Consider the following 15,235-nt stretch of genomic DNA (forward strand, 5'->3'; position numbering starts at 1 on the left):
ATTCTCAGCCTCTGGAGTTGTCTGCTGATTTTTGCAGTCATTTATTAGAATTAAAATAAAAAAGAATTATTTTCTTGATGATGCCTAAAGGGGACATACAAGGAGATGGAAAAGTCTTCACGTGTGTCATGTCCTGCCTTAGTAGATGGGTGATGTACAGATTAAGATTAGAGTGTTTTGATGCAGTGTGTCATGTTACCCAGTGTAGGAATTGCTCTGGTGAAGGGAACTGAAGTCTAAGGTCCAGTCATTACTGCCCTGTGCTGGAGGGCACCAGCATGGGTATGAGGGAAGAGAATGGAGAGAAGAGGATGCTGGAAGCCAAGCTGAAAAACCTAATTCTCTATAATCTTAGAAACGAGCAAGCACTTCTCCAGGCTGACAGTGGTGGATTTTCTAAATTAGTTTGAAATGTAGAATAGCATGTTCTTTTTTCATCTTGGTGATGCACAGTCACACAGATAATCCGGCTGGCTTGTCACCGTAGAAGTACATAGCATCTGTATTTTGTCTCTGCTATAGTGCTAAATCCTGAGTGTCCTCCGTGACTATCAGTGCCCCTTTCACGGGGAAAGGGCCAATGCAAAAACAGGCACTCACAGGAACTCAGAGAGTTTAGAGGTCCGTTAGGAGAGAAGCAGTTGCTTTGTGAAATTCCTATTTGTGATTAGGGTCAGAAAGCTCAGAGGTCCAAGGTAAAAGGCTTCTCCATGCTTGGAGGTTTGGCCAGCTGAAATATATGGAAGTAGTAAAGCATTTAATCTGCTTTCTCTTCACCAGCACAGATGCTGTTATTGCAGCACCAGGACTTTGCTTGCTTGAATTCTGACAACGAACTGCCATTACAAAAAGAAAAAAGTCTTTCTCATTAAAACATTCCAGTGGTCCTGTTCAAACAGAATAAAGGATGAGGTCCCCAGTGCAGTGCTCCTGATCGTGCCCCAAAGTGGCTACTTGGAGAAGAGAAACAGGGCTCATCACCCGCCATGCCCTTCCAGCCCCTGTGCTGGTGGTGTTCATGGCTGGAGACTAGATCGGACCAAAGGGCCTATTCCTTTTTCTGTCCAACACAACTAATTAGGTGAAAGCCATGGGTGCATGTAGGGCTTCAGAAACAGTCTTTGATGAATTAGTTATTTAGCCTGTGTGCATTTGTGTGCCACTGTGCTGTATCACCTTCCCAGATCATGTGAATGCACCTTCCAAGCCAGATCCTAGTGCCTTTAATCGCAGTGAACTTTTTTCTGGGTTGTATCCCAGTGAAATCAATTAGGTTTTGCGCAGAGGAAGGGGATGCTGAGCAGGACTATGAGTACCAGAGCCTGGCTCTGGGTGACCGCTGCATCTGCTCTGACCATACCAGAGCATCACAGGAAAGCAGGAACTGTCGCTACATAAGCATGAATTATTAAAATGGCTCCAGTGTTTGGAGCTGCCAAGTATCAGGCCTATAACACATATCCTAAAGCAGTTGAACTGTTGTTATGAATGCAGAAATACTAACAAATCATTGGTTATTTAAATGGAATCATTTAGGGCTCATCTGGCTAATGAGGAATTAAAAACTGAACACTTCTTTTCAGTTTTAGAGACATGCGAGATCAGCTGTTCACTGGAAGCTATCAGTGTACATACCTCGTTAGCTCCCTTGTGTAAAATTCCTTATCTGAGTCTTATTAGTCTTTCATTAATTAAAGCTACAGAATTCTGTAGTTTTTGTTAGCTGTTCTCTCAGCATGAAATTTGGCTAATTCTTCTGCTGGAAACAAAGCTCAAAGATTGAAGTTTATTCTTACTGTGTTCTTTGAGTTATTTATTTCATATTGCTGTCATGCATGGTTGAATTTATATGACGCTCTGACGACCTTTAGAAATTCCTCTGATTAAATGCTGTTCTACTTCATTACGACATTTCTGTACTTGTACTACCAGATTTGATGTGTACAGCTTAATAACACAACCAGATATGAATGCTAATAACTTTACAATTCATTGCATTGCTTTTTTTTTAATGTGGATGAATTTTAAAACAAGTTTCTCTTGCTGCAGGCTTATATGAATCATATAAATTAGAAGGTAACAAAAGAACGTATTAACATTTGTTAGCCTGGATGCACAAATTTTGTAGTAACCATTTTAATATGTACTACAACTTTTCCAGCCTCAAGTTTAATATGTACTACAACTTTTCACCCTTGATTTTTCAACCAACATCATAATTGAATTGATATCCTTCTTGCCTAAGGATAATGATTTATACTGATGGAATCATTATTAGGTTCTAAGGATTATACTGATGTTGCCTGGTTTACATAGAGCTAAAAAAAATCAAAGTTATTCAACTGTAAAATACTTTTACACGAAGGCTACTGTAAGTCTGAGTTAGATGAACTAATTATTACATTTGGAGTTGTTAATATCCAGCATTCGTAACTGGAGCAAACTTCTTGATGTAGTGGACATAGAGCGCTTTTGGAGATACTGCCTCATTGCACGCCCTTGAAGACTGGCAGGTGGTAACTTGCTGTTGCTGTCATGAAGGTGATGCTGTGAAAGCATGTGTTCATCAAGGCAGGAGATAGCTCCCTACAGATGTTCACAGAAATTACTCTGAAACCTCCTAATCTACAGACACATTTTCTGGTAGTGGGACGAGAAGCAGAGAAAAGGTGGAAGAGGGGAAAAAGGAAGGCATTGTGTAGGGGACAAGCGTCTTCACTAATAGGGATCTGGATTTCATTTCAGTTTGTATCTGCAAGATCTGCCCATGTTCCACCACACCTTCCTAGGTGTTAAAACTGATCCAGAGTAGGTGAGAACCAGCTCGCCTGCATCTGCCATTTTCTGTCTGCACATCCAGGCACTGCTTCTTGGATGTGCAGAGGGAAAAGATAGTCCAGGTTAAGCATAACTGGTGAATTCCTGCTATCCTGAAAAACATTTTGTGGGTGATTACACTTCAGACTGCAGAAATAGCTGTTAAATTAATTGATTTTTACAGTTACTTCCTCATGTGCTAAGTGGGTGTTGGTCTGAGTGGATGTGTCAAAAGTCTCAGGATGAAAGACATTCATCCGTATCTGTTGAGTAATCAACAATTAGAATACAAAATAAATATCTGCAACCTTTAATCAGACAAAAGAGGAAGAAAAACTTTATTCCCCTCAAGTATATTAAACATATTTTCAGTTTTTACTTGTCAAATATAGGAAACATGACTGCTTGCTTATTGTTATGCTTCAGTCAGTTTTACTCACTACAGAAGACAAGAGTAAGGAGCAGCACTGACTGTTAACTTGCACATACTCAACTAATTGCATAAAGTGATCAATATATGAAATCAAATGCCATATCCATGCTTCATTAAGATGTTACCAAACTACTGTTCTTCTTGGCTACTTTAATATGGTTAGAGGTATAACACACCAGTTCTGTGTGGTTCAGTAGTTTCTAAGATGAGATGTAAATGTGTCTTTAAAACAAGAAAAAAAAAACAAAAAATAGGTGACCTAACACTAATAGAGCTGTATGGAACTCATCCCAAATACATGTTAAATTTTCTTGACACTATTACCCTTTTCCTTGGGAAACTTCAGTGTTCTTGGCTCATCCGTTTTCAACCTTCTGCTCTTTGTCCTGGGTATTCTCATCAGACACAAAATCCCATTAACCTTCTTTTCAGTATTGCACAGGGCTTTATACTATTTCCTATGCTCATTTTTTTTTGCCTGTAACAACAAAACAAAATAATTAAGGTGATTCTAGCAAAGTTAAATCAAGACAGTAACAGGAGATCTCTGGATTCCAACCCAGGGTCTGTGACTGATTTATTGAACAACCTATGCTAAATTGTTGAGCGTATTTGCTGCTGATATCCTGCCTTTAAAGTGAAGACATATTAAGTCTTGCCTATGTGTAGCATCAGTCACAGTACTTGTTGACTTGTATTTGTGAGATGTTTTTAAAACACAGTGCTCTGTAATGTTGCAATGAAGTATGTGGATCTGCTAAGACATGAGAGCACACAGCAGGGAATTGGTCCTGGTGTGGCTTTGCAGATCTTGGTGGCAAATCCCTCTTCTCACCCTATCATGAGAACAAGGGATTTGGGTGCCCCATTGGTGTGTGCTTGCAGTCACACGGTGTGATGTGTGCTGCCGTATCCCTCAGTGAGGCAACAGCCCCAGGTGAGCATCTCCTATTGTCTTGGCTGAAGTTGATGTCCTTGGGTAACCCAAGGGAAAATATCTCCTTGTGAGATGGACAGAAACATCCCTAGCAAATCCTGGGATTATTTCCAGCTGCTTGATGGTGTTGGTATGGACGTGGCTTATGCTCTATGAGGATAGAGTGGTACCGCAGTGCCACGTCTGTGATGAAGCATCAGCAAACTTCAGCAGGATGAGAATTCACCCACTGTTTTTTAGTTCAAGGTCAAAATTCCTGTCTGCATGGTTCCTGGATGCAGAGCAGGCAAGAGGGCATGGTCCCACAGCCCTGATGTCTCTGCTGCTTGTATCATTTTCATGACTGGTGTCAACTTTGGTGGTTTTTTACTCCCCAAAGCTTGAAATCTGAAAATTGACCAGATTTCTGTAGATCTCTAGAGGGAGAGCAAAATCTGTTGCTGTTGCAATAAAACCTCATTATAGACTTGGTGTTACATTTCATAAGGGATCAGTTTGTGAAGCATCTGTTATTGCTCTGTCGGAGAAGGTGGAGAGCAGAACGGCAGAGAAGCTTTAAGTTGAGTTTGGGGGATCAGACGTAATTAGCAAGTTGCTGAAGACTTGCCATGTGCTGTAATTAAAGGGCTGCTGTCAAAGGCTAAGCAGGCATAAAAATGTACCTTCCTCTGCTGCTGTCCCCTCTGGTGAGTTCATCTTAATTTTCAGCATTTGATGGAGAATTGTATTTTGAGATGGAAAAAGGAATATCTTATTTTAGCAATACTTCGGTATCTCTTCGTGCTCTTGTGTGGGTATCCCGTCTGTGCAGGCATGGGAGGAAAGGAGCTGGGTCCTTCCACATTATGTTATGGGCTCTCTAGGGGATGTGCTGACAGCAGGCTGGGTAAGTGACTGTACCCTCGGTAGCTGGACTTTGAACAACCAAATATAAAGTACCACTAAAGGAAACTTGGACCACAAGCTTGGAGATGACCTTGTCCTTGGCACAGGTTATCCCAATGAGGAGATGTACGTCTAATGAATGGAGGTGTTCCTAATGGCACATGTCAACATTTGGCAGATCCAAGCTCTGATGGTGTTGCTGTGATTGTAGTTTAGGTATGGGTTAGCTTTGCAGTAGCTGTCTGGGATCCTGTAGCAGTTCAGCTGCAGCAGGGCTGAGCTCGGTGCACTTGCGAAGTCCATCCAAGAACCTCAGAGGAATGGCAATGCTTTGGCAATTTCTTCATCCTACAGCTCTGTGCTCAGGCAGAGTGTGCTGTCGCTAGCCAAAACTAACCTAAAACTTTGTGGAGCTGACAGAGAGTGCTCTCATGGGAGTGACTACAAGATAGATACATCCTGTAGCTCTCTACCCACCAGGTCAGAACACGCTTTGAATAATTAGGATGCATTCTGGTGGACTCAGTGGTCTCTTTCCAAATAATAGGAGTAGAGGTCAGCAGTGACAGAAAGATAGCTAGAAGACAAGGTTTATATTTTCTGTTGTTTTCTTTCTAAACAACATCTCATTTGGTGCAAGCATTAATATTGACAAGTGTATTTTATAATTTGCAAAAGCACATTAGGCTGAGATGGTGCATTGGTTTTTAATGTTTAATGCACATAGTTTAGATTGGATGCATTAATCATATTCCTATTGTCTTTGTTATGTTAATGGGAGAAATAAGCTTTCTTTTTTTATATAAAAAAAGAAAATGGGTTAGACTTTTTTTGAAGATGCATTGTATATCAGCAGCTAATGAAGAGGAAATAATGATGACTCTGCACTGTAATATGTATTAGAACACTAATTAGACTATAGCAAAACTGCTTACGGGATGTCTTTTAAACACCTGCTTGGTAGTTTTCAGCCCCATGCGTTACTCCATTTAGCAATGCACGCATGATGAGAAGACAGAGTTAAGACCGAAATATGAAGCACAGTACATATCAACCCTCGTTTCTGAGATGTAAAAGGGAGCGTCTTATTTTAGGGATACCTTGGTATTTCTCTTGTGCAGGTATCCAGTCTGCACAGGCATGGGAAGATAGGAACTGGGTCCTTCCAAATTGTCCTACAGCATCTCTGGGGGGGGAGCTTTACGTGTGTTTTAAGAAAAAGAAAACATGGAAAGTCATTTCATGATCTGGGCTCTCTGTTGCCCACTGCAGGTATAGGGAAAAGAGTCAAGATACATTGTTTCCTAACTTCTTTGGGACTTGACAAAGGCAGCATGTTTTCAAGACAAGAGTTCTAATTTGGACTGTGGTCTTGCATGCATATTAATCCAGAATGTTATGTATTGTATCTCCAACATTTGCTCATCATTAGTTTTGAGTGTGTCTTTTCAAAGACTGTTAAAAGCTGTGCATCTAGAAATAATATTGGCCTTCATTTTGGAAGCTATGCTTTGAAGTAGTCTTCTTTTACTGTAATAAGAAACCACAAATATTTCTACTCTATACCCTATTTGCTTTTACATTTTTGCCCATTATGTAAATAATTGAATTATAAACATGAATTATAAATGCAGACCCTCAGCCTAATAGTCTGTAATGAGAATAATAAAAAATACCAATTAGAAAAGCAGTTCCCATGTTTCTGTGATGGGCAAAGGCTTCACTTGTGGGCTTTGAATTTGCACTAAAGGAACTAGATATTGTCAGTAACTTGTTCATAAGAATCTAAGGATAGCAAATCAGTAAATGTTTACATGGGACATCTTTATTTGTTTAGGCTGGAGCATGTTGGCTGAGGTTTGCATGATCCCTGCCTTTCAAACAGCAGGACAGCATATATGCAGCTGGTTTCAACCTAAGGCTGAGCCTTTGTTAAAGTCTATTAAATTTTGGTGGCTTTATTCCAAATAATAAATGATGTTTTAAACTGATGATATAAAAATTGCCATAGAAAATCAAGGATGTGCAGATATTTTGGTGGTCTCAGGCTGATGTGTAAAAGCACTGTTTCAATTTGTGATTATATTTATTTTTTTAAGCTTCTGTGACAGATTAATGACTCCTGGTGAAGTTTGGTTTGCTGGTTATCCAGCATTCAGTGCTGCTGCAGTATATCTGGTATTGCTCTACCAACAGATAGAAGCATGTTTGTTCCATGGGCACCAGATCACCAGGGGTAAAGCAACAACACAGGTAGCAAAAAGAGTGCCAGACTGAGAGGAAAAACGGTTTGGTGGCAGTGCCTGTTATCCCCCTGCAGAATGCTAAATCAAACTTTTTTTAAATGAGAGGTGGGGCAGGAACTTAATTACAGGTTTTCCATAGTGAAAACCAGAATTAAACATTTCTGTCAGTTCTCTCTCATCCTCTTGTAACCCAGAAGCACTTTTGCTTCTAAAAAATTCTATTTTAATTAATTTGCATCTTTCTGTTGAAATTGATAAATGGATAAATTCCTGTTTGTGTAGACCCACTGATGACTTTTCTGCTTCTTTGTGAACGCAAGAGATCATTCAGAATTGCATGCCGCTCATGTGAGACTACATGGAAAGGGATTAACAGTAAGGTTGAATCTGTAGAGTGTTATTAAAAATAGTATGATCCACTTTGCAGTAGTCCATGAGGGTAAAGCAGGGTAATACTGGCTGGGAAACATGAAGGAGAAGAGGACTCGCCCTAGATTATATATCCAGCAGACAGCAGGCTTCTTTACTCCATGTCTCCTCAGTTAGGCTGCATCGAAGCAGACCATAAATTGTAAAAAATTCCCTTATATTTTATATGAAGGTGCAAACACTGGCTACATACTTTGCAGCCTTTGTACCTGCTTGTGTTGCCCACCTTAGAGCCTGCCTTAGGCAGTGACTCCTCAGTGTTCCCCAGACACTACTGAGTCTCTGCAGTGATTCAGCTTCTTTTCTCTCAACTCTTCCCAAAGGCGATCTTCCCTGACCGCGCTGTTCACACGTTGAAAGGCATGGAGCTGTTTGTGCCGAGAGCCTGAACAGACCCCAGATGAGCATGCTGAAGGTGATCAACTCTGATTCAGAGCTTTTTAATTTTTATTTTTTATCTTGACCATGAACATTTTTAAAGTGATGCACTAAATCCTGAGGTAGTCACACATTTAAATGCAGAATGACCACATTTCTTATAGGGTAATGTGTTTAAAATTAATAGGCAATATTTCCATTTCATAGGTCTGTCAGAATTCCTTCTCTATTTTGAAATTTTTTAGTACTATCTACAATTTTATATATCCCTATTTCAGGTGCCCATTGTGAGCTACGAATGTTTCCATCCTGTACATAAGATCAGTTTTGCCTTACAGGGATGCTGCTGTGCTATGTAACTTCTGCTTTGTACACTAAATGTATCGGTGAAGCTTGGGGTAACTTAATGCAACATGAACAAAGAGGGTATAGTAGAAAAGGAAAAGAGTGATGGGGAAGTTCAGTGGCATGCTGGTATGATTTGAGTCCCAGAAATGGTAACAGGTTTATAACATACCCAAGGACCAGATGAGGTAGGAGGTGAATGCAAAGGGTGCAAAGCAGCATCAGATGCCATAAGCCAGCATGATTGACTAGGTGTGGATTTGTTGAAGGAAGAGAGTGAAAAGGAAAATCTCTTCAGACAGAGCAAACCACCAAGACCTCACAGAGTCTAATATTACCATGAACAGATGCTCCAGGGACTGCAGTAATGGAAGAAAATGCCTTTGGCTAGGAGGTTTGCAGGCAGAAAGTAGCAGGAAGCATACTCCAAGTGTAAGACAAGGACTTGCCTAGATACAGCAAACAGCTATAAACCCCTGAAAACCCCAAGCAGTTTTGTCATGTACGTCATTAGGGTAAGTAGTGGTCTCAGCATAGCAGGTACTTCAGCACCGTCAGTGCTTGTGGAGGCACCAGAGCAAAGCGTAAATGCATTCGTGCAAAGGAACTAGAGGGCCAGAAACTGAGTGTTCCATAGCCCCAGGGGGGTGTTCCGCCTTGCTAAGCAAACTTCCTTGCTTGCTGATGCCAGCTGTACCTACCACCGCCCCTCTAACACTGGTGGTACCCCTGAGAGTAGCTGCTGTCAGCAACTCTCTGAACTCACCCTTCAGTGAAGCGCTGAACAAATATATTGAGGATTTCTGAGTAACACATGCTCATCTTTGCAATTATATTCTTTTGAGGTTAGGTGCTTTTAACCAGTTATGTGAGAAATTGCCTCTCAGTACCATAAAAGGAAGATGTAGGAGGGGAAGCAAGGCATCTTGAAACAGGTCTTTTTAAGTCCTTCTACATGCAGTTGTGCTGGGAAGTCTCGGGGGCGGGTTGGCACAGGTCTCGGGGCTGTGGGTCACTGATGTGACTGTGTGTCGCTGATGTGACTGTGTGAGATGAGCGGTCCCCACCTCCCTACCTTGTGGCTTCAGAAGTTGTGCTCCACCTCAGAGGAGATGAGACCAGTGTGTGTGAGAAAAATGATAGTCTAGAAGAACTGGAATAATAACCCTCTGGAGGGTATCCACTCCTTTCTGGGGTTAAAGCAGTCTCTCCATGGGTCCTTCCCTACTGGCTCCCTGGTGCATTTCGGGTGAATCCAGATATCTTAGCTTCAAGTGCTATTTAATTGCTCATCTATATGAGCAGTATACTTAGGCATAAACCATATCAATCTAATCACAAACCCAAACAAACCAACGATTAATCAAGTCCTTTATTTGTTAGCAGGCAAAAGCAAGCCCTCACCTATTATTCATTCTGCATACATACAGTTTTTCTGCAACCTTCATCAGCACCAGGAATTCAGTAGCCGAGGACAATTTTTGTATCAATAAATCCAGTATGTATGCCTGCCCCATTCCTGAATATTCAGATATGTGGCTATATCAGTGCTTCTCATTTGGAAGATGATGACAAGGGTCATAATTTTAGTCTTTATGTCCTGTTTCACCTGTTCCTGAATGCTGAAGGAAGGGAGGAAACTGTACTGGGGAGATGGGTGGTGTTGATGACAACCTTGCAATACTCAACTGTTTGTTAGGGCATGATGGGAGGATGAGGAAGAGCAAGGAGCTCAGCTGAGTATCCATGCCCTGGTGAGATGGTACTGCTTATGGTGGTGGGAGGGAGATGGGAGGTGTTAGCCCTGCTTGCCCCTCTAGCCACATGGCACAAAGCTGAGGAGCAGAATTGCCACATCAGGTAGGAAACCTACAGCCTAATAAAAAATAAATTTGATTTCTGAAGATGTTAAATGTCTTGAACTGCCATCAGGGCTGTGTTTAGTGAAAAGGACATGGGGTTTCATGCGGTTGCTTTCTGCTTGCACTGCATTTACATGCCTAAAAAGGTTTAGCTGTCATAGCCCTGACAAGTGCTAAAAAGGTCTTGTTAAGGTCACTGATATCAGAGAAGTGTCTCTCATACAACATCCCAGTATCGGGGCCATCGTCACTGGGAACGGGGGCTGATGTCAGACACTGTTGGCTACGGACGGGATTGTGACCCTGACATCCCAGCATGGCTAAGCTGGCGCTTCCCTCACTGCTCTTCCTATGGAGATCTGTGTAATGTTGCTCCAGCTAAGTGCAGAAAAAGCTCTAAACACGCATGAGCTTTAAATTCAGGCTGAGGCTGAAAGATCTGATGCTAACGAAAATCTGGGGTTGCTTTCATGTGTCTGAGCATTCAGGGAATAGATGTAGCTTAACATGCAAATGCAGGGCTTCCTGTGGAACGGCGCTGCTTTTCAGGATCTCTCATTTCACGCTGTTACAGCTGCATGCCCTGCTGTTTCTGTGAAAAGAGGCTCTCTGAGGAAAAGTTTCCCACAGAAATCCAAATGACGTGGTAAAACCCCCATCCCTACAACTTGGAATGTAATTTCTAAAATGTGTGTGTCCATCCGCAACCTGGCAGTCAGCAGCTTCTCTGCTCCTGGTGTTTAGAAAACAGCCCCCTGCTCCCTCAGTTTTCTGTGTCTATACTTTATTTGTCCTCATCTGTTTAAGCGAGTAAATCTTGAAGTCAGGAGCCAGAGCTCCTGTCCTGCCATAGGTGTGCAGATGAAGATTTTCACTCTGTGAACACTGATGCTCTAGTGACCTTTGACACATAGAATCATAGAATAATTAGAGTTGGAGAGGACCTTAAGATCACCTAGTTCCAACATTCACTTTCGTTCTCTGCCTATAAGTTACGGTGCTCACATAACTTAAGTGTTCTGCACACAGAGAGAAATAGATGTCCAACACTTTGTTTTCTTATTGCTAATGCTGGTGAAGCCCATATACAGCAGCTGTCAGGCAGGTCCTCTCCCTAGAGGTTCCAGGTGTGGCACACCACCAGTGGAGTCTGCTTGCTGCTGTAATGCCTATTTGGCACTTCAAATGTATTCCCTGAGCCACCTCGACATCATCATCTTCTGTCTTTAAAGCAATATCTGATGCACTATTGAGCTGTGAAATACAGCCGATGTTTGACACTTCTCTAATCCCTTACATTTTTATTCTCTTCTGTTTTTGAGTATTTCCCATTCTATGCCGCTACCATATAATTCAACATTTTAAGCGTATTGTTCCTCACTATGTCTAGTTATATTTTTTTAAGCTTGTGTGGTTATTTTGGCAACAAGAGACACCGTAAATTGTGTAAGCAAGTTCTCCCCTTACAAGCTGGTCCCAGCCCTGTGCTGCCTTGATAAGAGCCGTGAGAGAGAAGCAGCTTTAGTAACGGCAGGACTTGTCAGCTGCGTTTCAGCTGTGCTGTGAACAGAGACTAGAGAACATGGCATGCTGGAAATGAATTGAAACTACATAGAATAGGGGTTAAAACCAGATCCAAGCCTGGCTGTGGTCTGAGACTTCTCTGCAATTTGGGAAGTGCAGTTTGTGGCAATTTACTCTTGAAGCTAAGGCTGTGCCCATGCTATGGGCTGTAAGTAACAGAGCCCAGTTAGCACATTATCTGGGTGTAGAGATCATGGTACCTTTATCTCTAAAAGCTGGGCTTTTATCCCGAATGTGCAGCTGGGAGTTGTAGGGTAAGTGTAAGTTGTAGGTAGGTGTAAGGGAGGGCTCTCATCCATGAGGCTGAGATACTGGGTGAAAACCCCTTGGACAGGGGAGGGACCTGAACCTACTGCACACTTTTTAGCACATACTCCAGTGAAGTAGGAAAGTGGCCACAATCGGCAGCATCTCAGTTCTTGAACTCAAGGAAGAGACCTGCTATTTCCCTGAAGGAAAAGGAGATGCTGGGAAGTGATGAGCTGCTCCTTGTCTCAGTACCTCAGGTTTTGTTAGACTCCCCCATGATGTTTCTATTCGGGGGTCAGCCTCCTGGCCTTGCTGACACTTTTTTCATATAAGCAATCATTATGGACTAATTGATAATCCTGAGGCCTGGCAGCAGTTATCAAGGACAGATGGCCTCTGCTGGGAAACCTCTGCCTGTGAAAGCTCCAAAACATGACGTAAGTCTCATCTTTTCAAGAAAGTCTTTACCAGATGGGTCCAATTTAAAACACGGCCTTTCTCATTTCTTCCTGGAGGATAGCTAATTAATAGCAGAACAGATAGCTCTGCTCCTCTGCGGGCAGGGCAGCCAAAAGTGGGTGTTTGATATTGAAACGTTGATGGGTTTGGTTCTTGTGCATCCATGAGATGATGAACTCGTTAGAATAAATATTGGTAAGTGTATTGAACTTCCCAGTATTCTGAATTTACTAGAGCTGGCCAAAAAAGAGGACAATTCTTGAGAAATATGTTATAAAAAAAGGTCTCTCATCTCATTTTTATTATTGCTCTGCAATGACTAACCCTAAGTCAATTTGTGTTCTCTCTCATCAGTCCTATTAGTAGACTGCTGCCAAAATCTGTGGCCACAGCTGTGGAGCTCAGAGAGCAGCTCAGAAGAGGATATTGAAATGAGGCTCTTGTCTTGCTTTCTGAGGGCTGCCTGCTCAAATCCAATTGTTCTGGCAGTCATTTCCCAGTTGATAGCTTTATCATTTGATATTTGCACCTTTGGCTTATTTAGCCAGGCTCCTTGTGGTCCTTGGTTTGCTGCTTGTAGAACGTGTCAGCCCCAGCCTGCAGTGAGATGCTTTATTCTCTTTTCCTCTTGAGCATCAAAATGGCTCCAAGAGATTCTTCTCCTTCAGGCAGGAAACCCTGAAAACTCTATCTTTTCAGTTAGACGCATTACAAACTATGCTAATTGCTAGCCTTGTCTCTGTTCTCTTAAATGAGCTATAACGTACCTCTTTTCCTCCCCTCCCCAACTGCACTAAAAATGCTCTATTTCTATAATCTTTCTACAAGCAAGTCTGTGTGGCAGAAATGAGGAGTTCTAACTTATCTTGTGTTATGTAAATATTTCTGTGCTTCTAGAATGAAATGTTTCTTTTCCTTTGATCCAGCTTTCTTGCAGTCAGTTTAACCTTAAGAAAGAGTCAAAAGAGATTTATGGAGATTGCCAGTGGCAGTATTCTTGAGGAAATTGGAGAGAGAAAAGAAAACTCAGAATTGCCAATATAGCCCATTTAGAAATGGGTGGCTAACGAAAGGAAAACATCTTGTGGAGACTTTATAAGCAGTTTTTTGCTTAAAATAGCTGTGGCCAAATGTAAAAATAGTGTTTTCCACATTTGCATAGTGTTAAATGATGAAAGCGGTGCTTTTCCAGCAGCCTGGGACATGGCTGTGCCTCATCCCTGTGCTGTGGGCAGGATCTCCAGATTCTGTCCCCTGGGCTGTGGTGGTGGTACAGGGTATGGCCAGATGTTGGATGTCTGTAGGGCTGGATCTGCAGCTTTCCCCAGCGTGCGCGCACACACACACACACACACACACACACTGACCTGTGGGGACCATCACCAGTGTCCTATATGACCCCTTTCAGCTGTAGCTGTTGAACAGTGTCAGCAGAGGAAAGGGACAGTCTGAGTCTGGTTGTAGATGATTTTCTCCACAAGTGTGCGTTCCTGGTGGATAACTTTGCTTAAAATGTTAATTATGCTTCTTCAGAAGTATGCAGTGGAGCAGCTCAGGAGGGGAAGAAGCTGCAAGAGACTTGGGAGAAGTCACAGCCTCCAGTGTGTTTTGCTCATTAAGCTCCGAAGTGGAGGAAGCAGTTTGAAATGCTGCTGGCACATTTTGCCTACAAGCCCTGAAATTGGGCTTCCACTTCATGTATATCTAAATGCCAATGCTCGTGGGGCAGAGTACCTTACAGAGACATGGTTCGGTGGTGGACTTTAGTGGTGGGCTTGGCTGTGTTAGGTTGACAGATGGACTCGGTAATCTGAAAGGTCTTTTCTAACCTTGATGATTCTGTGGTTCTATGACAGTGTGTATATATGATGGAAAAGCTGTAGGTATGGCTGGAATTAGATGAGTCAGATGCCTAGGGTTAAGAGGTGAAGTCATCTTTGGGTTTCTGGCTGAACTGTGCCCTTTTCAGTGCCAGCTGATGTGAAGGTGAGGCTGGAGCTAGGCCATGCCTGTGGAGACAAGGAGGGGTTGGTGTGGATGAGTGTGCCCATCACAGAGCAGCAGGGAGCTGTGTGCTGATATGGCTTTACTGTGCCCCCCTGCTAGACCTAGAAGGAGCAGTCAGCAGTGCTGCAAGGTCCCACATGCTTGCACTTGCCCAGGCTGTGCTGCGTGCTCCTTCTCTGCCCATTGCACATGCAGCCATTCCACCCAGCTGCAAATAGTGGAGCCTCTGGCTCTGCTGTTTATCCATGTGGGTGCCCATCTTTGAATGGGATTTCAGCCCAATTCAGCATCTATTTGATGAAATACATGTAGTGGTGTCAAGTACTGCTGTGCTAAACCTGGCCCAAATCTGAAAGCAGATAATCAAAGTCTTTTAGCAAAGATGGTCAACCTTGTGAATGTGAATGAGTGGAGAATACTCTAAAATTAGGTTCTCCAATTAGAATTACTCTATTAGAATAAAATTAGAATACTCTAATGCTTGGGTTGGTAGACAAAGATTAGTATTCACTGGAAATGAAAGAGAAGGGACACTTTGCATAATTCATAACTGAGAAGGATTCCTGGTAAAATTAGGAAGATTTTATGGAATTACTTTTATCTT

The sequence above is a fragment of the Pezoporus wallicus genome, unplaced genomic scaffold, assembly GCF_028554395.1.
Source record: "Pezoporus wallicus isolate ANWC-B61680 ecotype Strahan unplaced genomic scaffold, APGP_CSIRO_Pwel_v1 contig_7073, whole genome shotgun sequence".
In the NCBI taxonomy this organism is placed as follows: Eukaryota; Metazoa; Chordata; class Aves; order Psittaciformes; family Psittacidae; genus Pezoporus; species Pezoporus wallicus.